We start from the raw sequence: 14,329 nt of genomic DNA, 5'->3' as shown, positions 1-14,329 counted from the left end.
AACACCTGGGAGGACCCATACTGCCAATTCACGTGTAGGACTCCTTGTGCACCCCCGAAATTCAGGTACCCCGCTCTGACAGCTAAATCGCGTGTGAAACTTCCCGCGAACCCCTGAAATACACATACCCCACTGACACAGGGCCTATCGTGGGTGAAACTTCCCGCGAACACCACTAATGCATGTACCCCACTCGCGCATGGCCTATCCCGTGTGAAACTTCAGGTGAACCCCAGGAATATTGGCCCTGTGCGAGCGAGCAGGGTACGTGTATTCCTGGGGTTCGCGTGAAGTTTCACCCGCGATTTCAGCAGGGTACGTGTATTCCTGGGGGTCGCGTGAAGTTTGACCCTCGATTTCAGCAGGGTAGGTGTATTCCTGCGGTTCGCGTGAAGTTTCACCCGTGATTTCAGCAGGGTACGTGTATTCCTGGGGGTCGCGTGAAGTTTCACCCGCAATTTCAGCAGGGTACGTGTATTCCTGGGGGTCGCGTGAAGTTTCACCCTCGATTTCAGCAGGGTACGTGTATTCCTGGGGTTTGCGTGAAGTTTCACCCGCGATTTCAGCAGGGTACGTGTATCACAGAGTTCGCGTGAAGTTTCACACACGAAAGGGCCCTGTTCGAGGGAGTACGTGAATTTCAGGGGTGCGCGGCAAGTTTTACACGCGAAAGGGCAACGCCCGTGCACTTACGCGCTAAGGGCCTTTGGTCCAATGATATCGCGTACGTGTGCTGACGCGCTTACGCGCTAAGGGCCTTTCGTCGAATTACACGCTGACGTGCAAGATTTTCACATGCCAAATCACTCTGTATCTAGCTGCCCACGCGTACACACACGGAAGACCACGATCCTGCCCAGAAGGCCATTTTCCTGCCCCCCAGAGCCTCGAGCACGCTCCCACCAGCCATCTGCTGCTGCCTGTCTGCCTGCTGCCCACGTGTCCTGCTATTTGGTGCCTGCACGTCAGCCATCTGCAGGGGTCCAGTTGCTGTGTCCACCCCTGCTGGAACAGAAGACTCCCGACTGGGATTCCATCGCTCCACAGCCCCAGGACCCAGTTGCCCACCCACTCCTGCATCTGGGGTTGCCATGTCGGGCACTACACCATCTGGCACCACTGGCAACCCCCAGCCAGAGAGCCAGAGGGCCACCAGCTTCACTGCCACCGAAGTTGGTGTCCTGGTGGAGCATGTCCTGGGGCATTATGATGCCCTCTTCGGAACATCACGCGCCAACAAGGAAGGACAGGAGAGGATCTGGGATGACGTAGTGGTTGCCATCAACGTGGAGGGGGTGGCAACCTGCGACATGAAGCAAGTCAAGAAGCGCTGGGAGGACTTCAGGTCCAGGACCCTCCACAAGGCCCGGCGCCTCGCGGAGGGGGTCCGGGCACGCCTGAGTGCCATCCAGATGAGAGTCCAGGAACGCGTAGGCCCAGCTCTCCACGCCCAGATCCTTCGGAGGCAGACCCGTCTGGATTTGAGCGGTAAGCGGCCAAGCATTGCTGTGTGAGACGGGGCATGTTGCAGTGTGCTGGTAGTCTGATGCTTGCCTGTATGTGTGACATAGACCATGTATGGATATGTGGGTGCAGGGACATCATGGTCATGCATGTGAGACCAGGAGCCCAACGACTCGCGTGCCTGCCCCGGCTCCCTTAGCCCCCAGAGCCAGGTGAGTGCAGCAGCCTACATTTTGGCCTCCAATTCCGCCCATCTGGTGGTCCCCTGCCCCCCTCGATAGCCCATCCGCCTCCCTCTCCCTCCCCGCATCCATTTCCTGATTCCCCGGCCCTCCCCGCCTCCCGCTCCCGCCCACCCCCTCCCATTGGTCACATCAAGAGGACTTCCACTCATAGCCAATCTCCCCAGGGCAGCCCCTGCCCGGCAGCCCCATCGGCTAAGGACCCCAAGGCAAAGGACGGCTCCAACTGGACGGCTCCAGATCGTATCTGCAGGTATCCGCAGGAGAAGCAAGAAGCCAAGTAAGCGTGGCAAGGGCAGGGCCAGAAGCAACTACTTCAGGCCATACTACCCTACCACCCCTCTAACTCAGCATCAATCCCTCTATAGTCAAACTCGGAATCCCAGCATTGCATTGCTCCCAATTACATTTTTGAAGTGTCCCAATCGCATTCAGGCGCTGCGTCCAATAGCCTCTCCGAGGAAAGCTGCATTTAGAAATGTTCCCAATTGCATTCTGAAGTTGCGCGCAAACGCCTCCCTGAGAAAAGTTGGTTGCATCTATAAGTATCCCCAATTGCATTAGCAGTGTTCCCAATTTGAATTTAGGTGCTGCGCCCAATAGCCCTTGAGGAAAGTTACATTTAGAAGTGTCCCCAACTGCATATAGAAGTGTTCTCAATTGCATCTAGAAGTGTTCCCAACTGCATTCTTGAAGTGTTCCCAACTGCATTCTTGAAGTGTTCCCAACTGCATTCTTGAAGTGTTCCCAACTGCATTCTTGAAGTGTTCCCAATTGCATTCTCGAAGTGTTCCCAATTGCATTTTTGAAGTGTCCCAATCGCATTCAGGCGCTGCGTCCAATAACCTCTCCGAGGAAAGCTGCATTTAGAAATGTTCCCAATTGCATTCTGAAGTTGCGCGCAAACGCCTCCCTGAGAAAAGTTGCATCTAGAAGCGTCCCCAATTGCATTAGCAGTGTTCCCAATTTGAATTTAGGTGCTGCGCCCAATAGCCCTTGAAGAAAGTTACATTTAGAAGTGTCCCCAACTGCATATAGAAGTGTTCTCAATTGCATCTAGAAGTGTTCCCAACTGCATATAGAAGTGTTCTCAATCGCATCCTCGAAGTGTTCCCAATTGCATTTTTGAAGTGTCCCAATCGCATTCAGGCGCTGCGTCCAATAGCCTCTCCGAGGAAAGCTGCATTTAGAAATGTTCCCAATTGCATTCTGAAGTTGCGCGCAAACGCCTCCCTGAGAAAAGTTGGTTGCATCTATAAGTATCCCCAATTGCATTAGCAGTGTTCCCAATCTGAATTTAGGTGCTGCGCCCAATAGCCCTTGAGGAAAGTTACATTTAGAAGTGTCCCCAACTGCATATAGAAGTGTTCTCAATTGCATCTAGAAGTGTTCCCAACTGCATTCTTGAAGTGTTCCCAACTGCATCCTTGAAGTGTTCCCAACTGCATTCTTGAAGTGTTCCCAACTGCATTCTTGAAGTGTTCCCAACTGCATTCTTGAACTGTTCCCAATTGCATTCTTGAAGTGTTCCCAATTGCATTTTTGAAGTGTCCCAATCGCATTCAGGCGCTGCGTCCAATAACCTCTCCGAGGTAAGCTGCATTTAGAAATGTTCCCAATTGCATTCTGAAGTTGCGCGCAAACGCCTCCCTCAGAAAAGTTGCATCTAGAAGCGTCCCCAATTGCATTAGCAGTGTTCCCAATTTGAATTTAGGTGCTGCGCCCAATAGCCCTTGAAGAAAGTTACATTTAGAAGTGTCCCCAACTGCATATAGAAGTGTTCTCAATCGCATCTAGAAGTGTTCCCAACTGCATTCTTGAAGTGTTCCCAACTGCATTCTTGAAGTGTTCCCAACTGCATTCTTGAAGTGTTCCCAACTGCATTCTTGAAGTGTTCCCAACTGCATTCTTGAAGTGTTCCCAACTGCATTCTTGAAGTGTTCCCAATTGCATTCTCGAAGTGTCCCAATCGCATTCAGGCGCTGCGTCCAATAGCCTCTCCGAGGAAAGCTGCATTTAGAAATGTTCCCAATTGCATTCTGAAGTTGCGCGCAAACGCCTCCCTGAGAAAAGTTGCATCTATAAGTATCCCCAATTGCATTAGCAGTGTTCCCAATTTGAATTTAGGTGCTGCGCCCAATAGCCCTTGAGGAAAGTTGCATCTAGAAATGTTCCCAATTGCATTAGTAGTGTCCCCAGTTGCTTTTACTAGTGTTACAAATTGCATTTAGGTGTTGCGCCCAATACCCTCTCCGATGAAAGCTGTATTTAGAAGTGTTCTCAACTACATTTAGAAGTGTCCCCAATTGCTTTTACTAGTGTTACAAATTGCATTCAGGTGTTGCGCCCAATACCCTCTCCGATGAAAGCTGCATTTAGAAGTGTTCTCAACTACATTTAGAAGTGTCCCCAATTGCTTTTACTAGTGTTACAAATTGCATTTAGGTGTTGCGCCCAATAGTCTCTCTGAGGAAAGTTGCATTTAGAAGTGTTCCCAATAGGATTCTGAAGTTTAGGTGCTGCGTCCAATAGCCTCTCTGAGGAAAGTCGCATTTAGTAGTGTTCCCAATTGCATTAGTAGTGTCCCAATCGCTTACCACTGTACCCTGTATATTATTGAATCTAAAACTGTGACTAATAATCTGACTCCCCCTCTAAGCAAATAGAATCTAGAGGCTGACCGAATATCCTCCTGGGGTCAAACAATCTTAGAAGTGTACCCAATAAACTAAAACAATCTCTATCTACAACTGTAACTAGAAAAGCACCAAGTAAACCTAAGACCATCTTCGAGCAGTTGAACCTTGAAGCGTACCTAAAAGCGTGTCATCACCGATCTTAGAACTACAATCAGAAAACCCTCCTAAACCATCCTTTAAGCTTACACCAATCATGAGTGCACCCACTCCACCAGAATCAGTCAGAAACATCTCCCATGGACCACCCCCTTCCTCCGATCAGTCTTCCTTCCCATCCCGCCCCCCCGAAACCCCCGCACCCGCTCCCTCTCGCCCTGCCTTTCCCCTCTCCAAACACCAAGCCAGGGGAGCACGATGGCGAGCCACCCACCCTAAAACCACTCTTCCCCTGAACCCCACTCCCGACCCACCAGCACTCCCCATACCCGCTCCCATCTCTACCATACCTAGCACACCCCACCCTGCAATCACCCACCTCCCGCCCTCCCCTCATACCCCTGCCATCACCAACCTCCCGCCCTCCCCTCATACCCCTGCCATCACCAACCTCCCGCCCTCCCCTCATACACCTGCCACCCCTCCCCCCCCGACCACACCGTTTCCCCTCCCTAACAACTGCACGGCTAGCCCTAGCAAGAACCGAAGCTGCCTCCTGCTCACCCTCCGACCCCCCTACTCTCTCCCACACACCAGTCGCAACAAAGAAACTAAAGAGGAAACGTTCTTGGTCCCCCTCAACCTCCCAGCACTCCTCGCCTCCCCTGGCTCGACCCATCGCCTCTATCCCGCAATCCCCTCCTTCCCCCGTCGCTTCTCCCTACCTGAAACCCCTCTCCCTCGATTTCTCATCAACTCCAACTGAAACTCCTAACCGCCAACATCCCTCTTTCAAACCCCCCAATCAAAACCCGACCATCCTATCACACACTGCCTCCCAACCCCTCCCGAACCCTGCCAATCTCACTGCTCGCCCACTATTCCCATCTATCACCACCCACCCTACCCCTTTCTGTCCACACCCCCCTCCACCGCCCCGTCCCGCTCCAGCACCGAGACCATCCTTAGCTGCCGATGTGAACTGCATCCTATTTAACGCCCGATCGGTAGCAAAAAACAGACATTCCATCTTTGACCTCCTCTCCTCTGCCACACCAGACCCAGTTTTCATCACCGAAACCTGGTTCTCTGATGACTTCGGCCCAATCGCTAATGAAGCTTTTCCTCCGGACTACTCCCTCATCCCACTGAACCGCACGTCCAGGGGAGGAGGGATAGCATTCGTCTTCAAATCCCTCTTCCGCGCCTCAATCATCGACAACCAACCCTCCATTCCATCCTGCGAATCGCTCCTTGTTAAACTATCCCTCTCCCTTTCACTCTCGTACAGCTTCCTAATAATCTACAGGCCCCCTGGCTATGATAGACACTTCGCAAACAACCTTTGCGACTCCATCTCCACCCTCCAACTAAACCATCCCAACCTCACCCTTCTTGGAGACTTCAACATATGGCTCGACATCCCCACCAACCCCATGACATACTCCCTGATTGACGGTTTAGATGCAATTAATCTCCAACCCCACATAAACAGCCCGACTCATTATAAAGGACACACTCTTGATGCCATCTTCAGCTCCAACACCCTGATTCATCTAATGCCGCCCACTCCTATCATCTGGTCCGACCACTTCATTCTCTCGTTCGCCATCCACTCACCTGAACCCCTTCACATACTCGTATCTGAACCTCCGAACATTCGCAAAAGCTGGAAGAAACTAATAATCACCCCGGACCTAGCCGAGGCACTCCTCCAGTCCCCACAACCTACCTGCCATCTCAACAATCAACTAACCCCTGAGGCCTTTGATTCATGGCTCAACTCATCCCTGATGCGCCTGACCCCCTCGTGCAAACCATCAACCCGACTTGGCCTTTTCCCCAGATGGTTCACTCCTGAGCTAAAAAACACTAAACGACATTACAAATACCTAGAACGCAAATGGCATAAAGAGAAAACCCAAGACAGCAGGACCACCTTGGCACAACACCTGTACCAGTACAAAGCCGAAATCCGGAAAGCAAAAAAAACCCACTACAACTCACGAATCCTAAACTGCAAAAACCCATGCAAAGAACTTCACAAAATTATCTCCGAATTCACCAAACCGGCATGCAACACAACCATCCCGACCGCGTCACAATCACTATGTGACTCACTCTCCCTCCATTTCTACTCAACGGCAATTGAAAGGACAAAATCTCTGACCACCAAACAGGCTCTCTTACAACCACCAGGCAATCATCAGCCCGTACCAGCCAGTCCCCCAACTACGACCACTACGCAACCAACTTTCGAATCCTTCAGTCCAATATCACCAGAACAATTTCTCAAACTCCTATCCGACCGCAAGCCATCTGGATCACCACTAGACCTTTGCCCAGCCACAACCCTTAAAGAAATCTTTGCCTCCACCTGCGCAGGAGAACACGCAAGATCTATCATAAACGCCTCCCTTTCCTCCGATATCTTTCCAGATGCATTCAAATTAGTGTACGTCAAACCTCTGATTAAAAAACCTTCACTCGACCCTCTCGAACCAAAAAACTACCGCCCGATCTCTAACACCAGGTTCCTTGCAAAACTCATTGACCGAACAGCCTACTCCCAACTAAACGCCTTTGTTGAAGCCAACAATCTCCTAGACCCCGCCCAATCAGGATTCAGATCTTGCCATGGAACTGAAACCACCCTAACCTCGATCTGGGATGACCTAAAAATGACTGCTGACTCTGCAGGATGCGCCGCACTAATCCTTCTCGACCTATCAGCCGCCTTTGACACGATCAATCACTCTATACTCCTTGACCGCCTCCACTCCCTAGGAATCCGTGGAACCGCCCTTAAATGGATAGCCTCATTCCTCAAAGACAGACACCAAATAACGACACTCTCCAACTTTACATCACAAGCCCGACCAGTTGACACAGGAGTCCCACAAGGAGCATGTCTATCCGCCCTCCTGTTCAATCTCTACCTGATCACCCTCCCACCAATAATTCGTGCTCACAACATCCTGTGTTACAATTACGCAGATGACACTCAACTAATTCTAAAGTTCCTGAACGCGAAACCAAACTCCCAACCTGACCTGACCTCTTGCCTCCTCAACATCGAGCGCTGGATGACCCAAAGCCACCTCCTGTTAAACCCCTCCAAAACAGAAATCATGGTCTGCGGCAACTCAGATTTTCTTCCGCACCCACTACCCTGGCCACCCACCATGGGCATCTCACCGACCCCCTCTAACATAGTAAAAAATCTTGGGTGCACCCTGGACTCCGACCTAACACTCTCGCGCCAAGTCAACAATGTCTCTAAGTCCTGCCACTACCACCTCAAAAACCTTAGGCGCATCTTTCCATATCTCTCATTCCCTAACAGAGTCTCCGCGGTCCAATCAATCGTCATATCCCGACTGGACTATGGTAACCCCCTGTACCTCGGAATTCATGCCTACCAACTGAATAAACTACAAAGAGCACAAAACGCAGCAGCCAAAGTGCTTCTCGCGCTCGGTCCAAGGGACCACGTATCCCCAGCCCTTAAAACACTGCACTGGCTTCCAGTAGCCCGCAGGGTAGCTTTCAAAACCCTATGCCTCACCCACCGAGCTCTACATACAACTGGACCCTATTATCTTCAAAAAAAGCTAATACCCTATCACCCCACCCGCACCCTTAGATCAAGCTCAGCCGGCCTCCTAGTAATTCCTAAAACAAACTCAGTCAGATTAGGCGGAGCATCATTCTCAGCCCTGGCCCCAACCCTATGGAACTCGCTCCCACCCCACATCCGCCGAACTCAGGACCTAACGGCCTTCCGCAAACTACTGAAAACCTGGCTCTTTCCCTAAAACCAACCAGCCCTAAACCACCATCATCCCAAAAAAAAAAGAAAAAAAAAAAAAAAGAAAAAAAAAAAAAAAAAAAAAACAAATAAAACAAATATATTAAAATAAATAAATAAAGTAACCGAACCAGATTGTAACCTACATTGACAAACAGAACTAAAACGAATAAACTAGATCTAAACAGGGAAATGATTAAATAGAAAAAAAAATCACTGAATAATGGAAAGAAGAGAACGTGGAGAGCGGATGAACAAGGAGAGCGGATGAGCATAGAGGGCACGACCGGATGAGTAGAAAGAACGAATGAGTATGGATGAGTATAGATGAGTATGGGTGAATGTGAGGATAAATGCTGTTGGCAAATGAGCCTGGAGAATGTGCAGAGCACAAGATCATGCAGAACGAAAGAGCGCTGAGAACAGAGGCACATTTAGAGCGGAGAAATGTGGGGAACAACCGAATGGGGGGAGAGACTGAGTGTGGGGAGCGTATGAATGTATAGAACATATGAGTGTGGGGAGTGTATGAGTGTGAGTAACGGATGAGTCTGGAAAGCGGATGGGTCTGGAGAGCGGATGGGTCTGGAAAGCGGATGGCTGAGTGTGGGAAATGGCTGAGTGTGAGAATGGCTGATGAGTGTGGGGAATGGCCGAGTGTGGGGAATGGCCGAGTGTGGGGAAGGGCCGAGTGTGAGGAAGGGCCGAGTGTGAGGAAGGGCCGAGTGTGGGGAATGGCTGAGTGTGGGGAATGGCTGAGTATGAGGAACGGCTGAGTATGAGGAACGGCTGAGTGTGGGGAACGGCTGAGTGTGGGGAACGGCTGAGTGTGGGGAACGGCTGAGTGTGGGGAACGGCTGAGTGTGGGGAACGGCTGAGTGTGGGGAACGGCTGAGTGTGGGGAACGGCTGAGTGTGGGGAACGGCAGAGTATGGAAATCGACTGAGTGTGAGGAACGGCTGGGTGTGGGGAACGGCTGGGTGGAGGAACGGCTGGGTGTGGGGAACGGCTGAGTGTGGGGAACGGCTGGGTGTGGGGAACGGCTGAGTGTGGGGAACGGCTGAGTGTGGGGAACGGCTGAGTGTGGGGAACGGCTGAGTGTGGGGAACGGCTGAGTGTGAGGAACGGCTGAGTGTGGGGAACGGCTTAGTATGTAGGAACGGCTGAGTATGTAGGAAAGGCTGAGTATGTAGGAAAGGCTGAGTATGTAGGAAAGGCTGAGTATGTAGGAACGGCTGAGTATGTAGGAACGGCTGAGTATGTAGGAACGGCTGAGTATGTAGGAACAGCTGAGTATGTGGAAATGGCTGAGTATATGGGAATGTCTGAGTATGTGGGAAATGGCTGAGTGTGGGAAATGGCTGAATGTAGGAATTGGCTGAGTGTGAGGAACGTACACAATATGCATTAATATGCGGGAACATTCGAATGAACATATATCATACCACACCTCACGCCTACTCTCCTCCTTACACCATCACTCAAATAGAACACAGGGATACTATGACACCATTCGGTATAACTGTTCTCATATCAACATCGCCCGCTCACTCCCCATCACTCTAAGTAACCACCGCTGGTTTAACACCCCCAGCCAGGCGTCTCTCCTCAGGCCTAACGCAGCCACTCTCGAGCTGGATTAATTCTGCCAGAGCGTACACATTCTCCTGACCTCTCAACCACCACACCTACCGCTAAGAAGCAGCTACCACAATAACCCCGCACCAGCTGCACACATACTCTGTGCGCACACGCACCTTTTGTCTCTCTTCACCCTCTCTACTGACTCGAACCTCGGTTCCCAAGGGCGTTCAACCTACCAGCGCCTTCAGACCATACCAATGGTATATAAGGCGCTATATAAATGCAAAATACAATACAATACAATGTGTGAGCCACATGGTTGGTGCATGTGTTTTAAAGCAACATGGGGAGCTCTATGTGGAATGCACACATGAATGTATGGCTGTCTCTGTTCCTGGACATGGAGGGGGGGTGAGGAATGGGTGCTGATGTCATGCACATGTATGGTGCACATGTGTGTATGTGTGCCTGAGAAGTGTGTGTGTGACTTTGAAACGCCATGGATGCATGTGACTTTGAAGGCAACATCTTGGTTTACAGGGGCCCTTCTACATGGATGTTGATGTTGATGTTGATTGCAGGCGCCTGGACTGTTTCTGCATGTGTATTGTGTGCATTCACCCATGTGTTGTGGAATGACAGGATGTAAGTGACATTTGACAGTGCCACTAATGTGTTATTGCTTCCTATCTAGGGTATTTTGTACTGTACCCTGATGCTTGTGTTCTATGTCTCCCTCTACGCAGCGTCAAGTGAAGAAGAGGGTGGAGACGGCGCTGTGGAGCCAAGCAGCGGGGATGCCTCCACTGGGTGGCGACACAAGGCCCAGCCACCCTCCCAGGAATTACCATCATCCGGGAGCGAGGGGGCTGGTGCTGCGTCTGCCTCAATGGCTGTGGCGGAAGGGCCGGGGGAGCCCCCACAGGGGCTTCCAATGGCGGCAGACGGTGTGGAGACATCCAGGTTAGTGGTCTCCACAGAGGAGGAGGAGCCCGCTACTGAGCCGCACATGGGGCCTGGTGGGGGTAGTACCACTGGTGCAAGTGGTGCAGGGTCAGGGTCAGGAGGTAGCACAGGTCACTGCGAAGGGGCCTGTGCATGTCCCTGTCCTTGACCCTGTGACTGCACCATCATGCACCAGCAGGGAGGCCCCGTCCTAGGCCCATCCGCAGGTCGGGGAGAGTGCCATATCACCTGCCTCTCCACTACCTGCGGGCGAGGGGTCCCGTGACCGTATGGGATCCGTCCTGGTGGGTGTCGCGTTGCGCACGTGTGTCATTCGTGATGACGTGCGTTCTTCCTGGGCGGAGAACGCACGCCATCACGAAGAGCAGCGTCGTGACGTGGCACTGCTGGGAGGGGCCCTGGTCGGAGGGTTCCTACATGTGACATGCACTCGGGCGGACCTCTCCTCCTCTGTGCAGGCTATGTGCCGGTCATTCTCCACATCGTCTTCCGGCCCAGATTCCACCAGGGCCTCCTGTGGACCTGGCCTGACCAACACAGCCAGCTTGGTGGAGATCCCATCCCTGCCACAGTCGGGAGTTGGCGGTCCAGCAGGGGTGGACATCACAAGCGGAGACCAGCAGATGGAGGATGTGCAGGCACCATCCGACAGGGCACATGGATAGCAGCAGCAGCAGCAGGAGCAGGCTGTAGGTGGGAGCAATGATGGCTCTGGGCCATCAACATCGGAAGGGGCAGGCATCGGCCGGAGGGCAGGAGGACCATGGACGGGAAGTGTCTTTCATGTGGCAGCGGTTGGGCCATGCGATAGATGCGGAGCGGCAGCAGGCGGAAGAGGCACGGCTCACGATGGTCAGGGCGGAGAACTCCATGCGTAGGGCCCTGAGGTGGGCCGAGTGCCTCAAGGCCATTCGCAGGGACCTGGAGTTCCAGTTGTCATCGTCCCTGCGAACCCTCGGGCCATGGAAGAGGACCACCTCCGGGAGATTGAGCAGGAGTTCGATGCCCTGGCCCGGAACATCAACAGGTGAGCCGTTGGACTTGGCTGCTGCCCTTGTAAATAGTTATTTGGTTTCCTTTGTTTTTTTTCTTTATTTTGGACCTTTTGGACAATGGACCACATTTTTGTATATAGTTTTTTTTATTAGGTAGTAGTTTTTGATAGGTTTCATTTCTTCAGTTGGGATCATGGACCCTGGATTGTTCATCTGTATATAGTTGACTGTTGGATTCTACTTTTTTGGGGGGATTTCCCCATGGAGCAATGGTTTTCACTTTTGTTTTTCCCTTGGATTTCATTTTTGGAACTGTGATTTTGGACAGCTTTCCTTTGGATTATGATTAGTTGCTTTTCATTATTTTACGGACATGCAGCTTTTCTTTTTTAATTTCCATTGTCGTTTGTTTGATTTTAATTCCATTCATGTTGCTTTTAATACATTTTTTCCTTCAAACTTCGATGTGTGGTATTATCTCATTGGTTTCATGCATGTCATGATATGGGTTTTGAGATTCACTTGCACCCAGTGTGTGTGACGGACATGTGTTCATTTACATACTTGCCATTGGGGTTGTATCATGTAATTGGCATTTCTATGTGGGTGGATGCAATACTTGGGTGGGTCTTTGGCATGTGGAGGCTGGCCATAAGGGCCAGGGATCTAGATTGTGATAACGTGTCAGTGCCTGCTAGCAGGCCCCCCCTACTGCTGGGGGGTGGGGGTGCAGGGGACATGTGTCGGGGCCTGAGTGGGGGCCTGCTGGCAGGTGCCCCTCAGTGCTGGGGGATGGGGTGCAAGGGGACATGAGTGGGGGCCTGCGGGCAGGTGCCCTGCGCTGCTGAGGAGTGGTGGTGCAAGGGGACATGAGTGGGACATGAGTGGGGGCCTGCTGGCAGGTGCCCCACACTGCTGGGGGGTGGGGGTGCAAGGGGACATGAGTGGTACATGAGTGGGGGCCTGCTGGCAGGTGCCCCGCACTGCTGGGGGGTGGGTGTGTAAGGGGACACGAGTGGGGGCCTTTTGGCAGATGCCCCTCAGTGCTGGGGGGTGGGGGTGCAAGGGGACATGAGTGGGGGCCTGCTGGCAGATGCCCCTCAGTGCTGGGGGTCCAAGGGGACATGAGTGGGGGCCTATTGGCAGGTGCCCCACACTGCTGAGGGGTGGGTGTGCAAGGGAACATGAGTGGGGGCCTGCTGGCAGGTGCCCTGCACTGCTCGGGGGTGGGGGTGCAAGGGGACATGAGTGGGGGCCTGCTGGCAGTGCCCTGCACTGCTGGGGGTGGTGCTGCAAGGGGACATGAGTGGGGGCCTGCTGCCAGGTGCCCCTGACTGCTGGGGAGTGTGGGTGCAAGGGGACATGAGTGGTACATGAATAGGGGCCTGCTGGCAGGTGCCCTGCACTGCTGGGGGGTGGGTGTGCAAGGGGACATGGTTGGGGCCTGCTGGCAGGTGACCCTCAGTGCTGGGGGGTGGGGGTGCAAGGGGACATGAGTGGGGGCCTGCTGGCAGGTGCCCTGCACTGCTGTGGGTTGGGGTGTAAGGGGGTAATGCGTTGGTGATCACAAGTGCAAGGTGACATGTGGTGGATGGGCCGCCTGTGGGACATGACCAGGGGTGCAGGGTAGTCCCCTGTGGTGTGGTCTGCCTGAAGGGGCCGTGGAGGGTGTAGAGGGAACACCTGGGAGTACCCACACTGCCAATTCACGTGTAGGACTCCCCAGCACCCCCGAAATACACGTACCCCACTCGCACAGGGCCTATTGCGTGTGAAACTTGCCCGCACCCCAGTAATACACGTACCCTGCTGAAATCGCGTGTCGAACTTCCCACGCACCCTGCTGAAATCGCGTGTGGAACTTCCCGCGCACCCCAGTAATACACGCACCCTGCTGAAATCGCGTGTGGAACTTCCCGCGCACCCCAGTAATACAGGTACCCTGCTGTGATCACGTGTTACACTTCCACGCACCCCAGAAATACACGTACCCTGCTGAAATAGCGTGTGGAACTTCCCGCGCACCCCAGTAATACAGGTACCCTGCAGAAATGGCATGTAAAACTTCCCCGCACCCCAGAAATACACATACCCTGCTGGAATCGCGTGTGGGACTTCCCGCGCACCCCTGTAATACACGTACCCTGCTGTAATCCCGTGTTGAACTTCCCCGCACCCCAGAAATACACGTACCCTGCTGAAATCGCGTGTGTAACTTCCCGCGCACCCCTGTAATACACATGCCCTGCTAAAATTGCAGGTCAAACTTCCCCGCACCCCAGAAATGCACGTACCCTGCTGAAATCGCGTGTGTAACTTCCCGCGCACACCAGTAAGACACCTACCCTGCTGAAATTGCGTGTTAAACTTCCCCGCACCCCAGAAATACACGTACCCTGCTGAAATCGCGTGTGTAATTTCCCGCACACCCCAGTAATACAGGTACCCTGCTGTAATTGAGTGTTGAACTTC

The 14,329-nt window shown here is 52.6% G+C and overlaps 1 protein-coding gene across 1 annotated transcript in view; it reads left to right on the top strand.

Annotated features, from left to right (window-relative positions):
• TBC1D19 (TBC1 domain family member 19) overlaps nt 1-14,329 on the top strand; it is a 2,127,563-nt gene that overhangs the window by 948,921 nt on the left and 1,164,313 nt on the right. The gene's annotated exons all lie outside the window — the stretch shown is intronic.

The sequence above is a fragment of the Ambystoma mexicanum genome, chromosome 6q (assembly GCF_040938575.1).
Source record: "Ambystoma mexicanum isolate Mex_15411 chromosome 6q, UKY_AmexF1_1, whole genome shotgun sequence".
Lineage (NCBI taxonomy): Eukaryota > Metazoa > Chordata > Amphibia > Caudata > Ambystomatidae > Ambystoma > Ambystoma mexicanum.
Note: the sequence above shows the minus strand (reverse complement) of the source record. Positions and strands in the feature narration are given on the sequence as shown.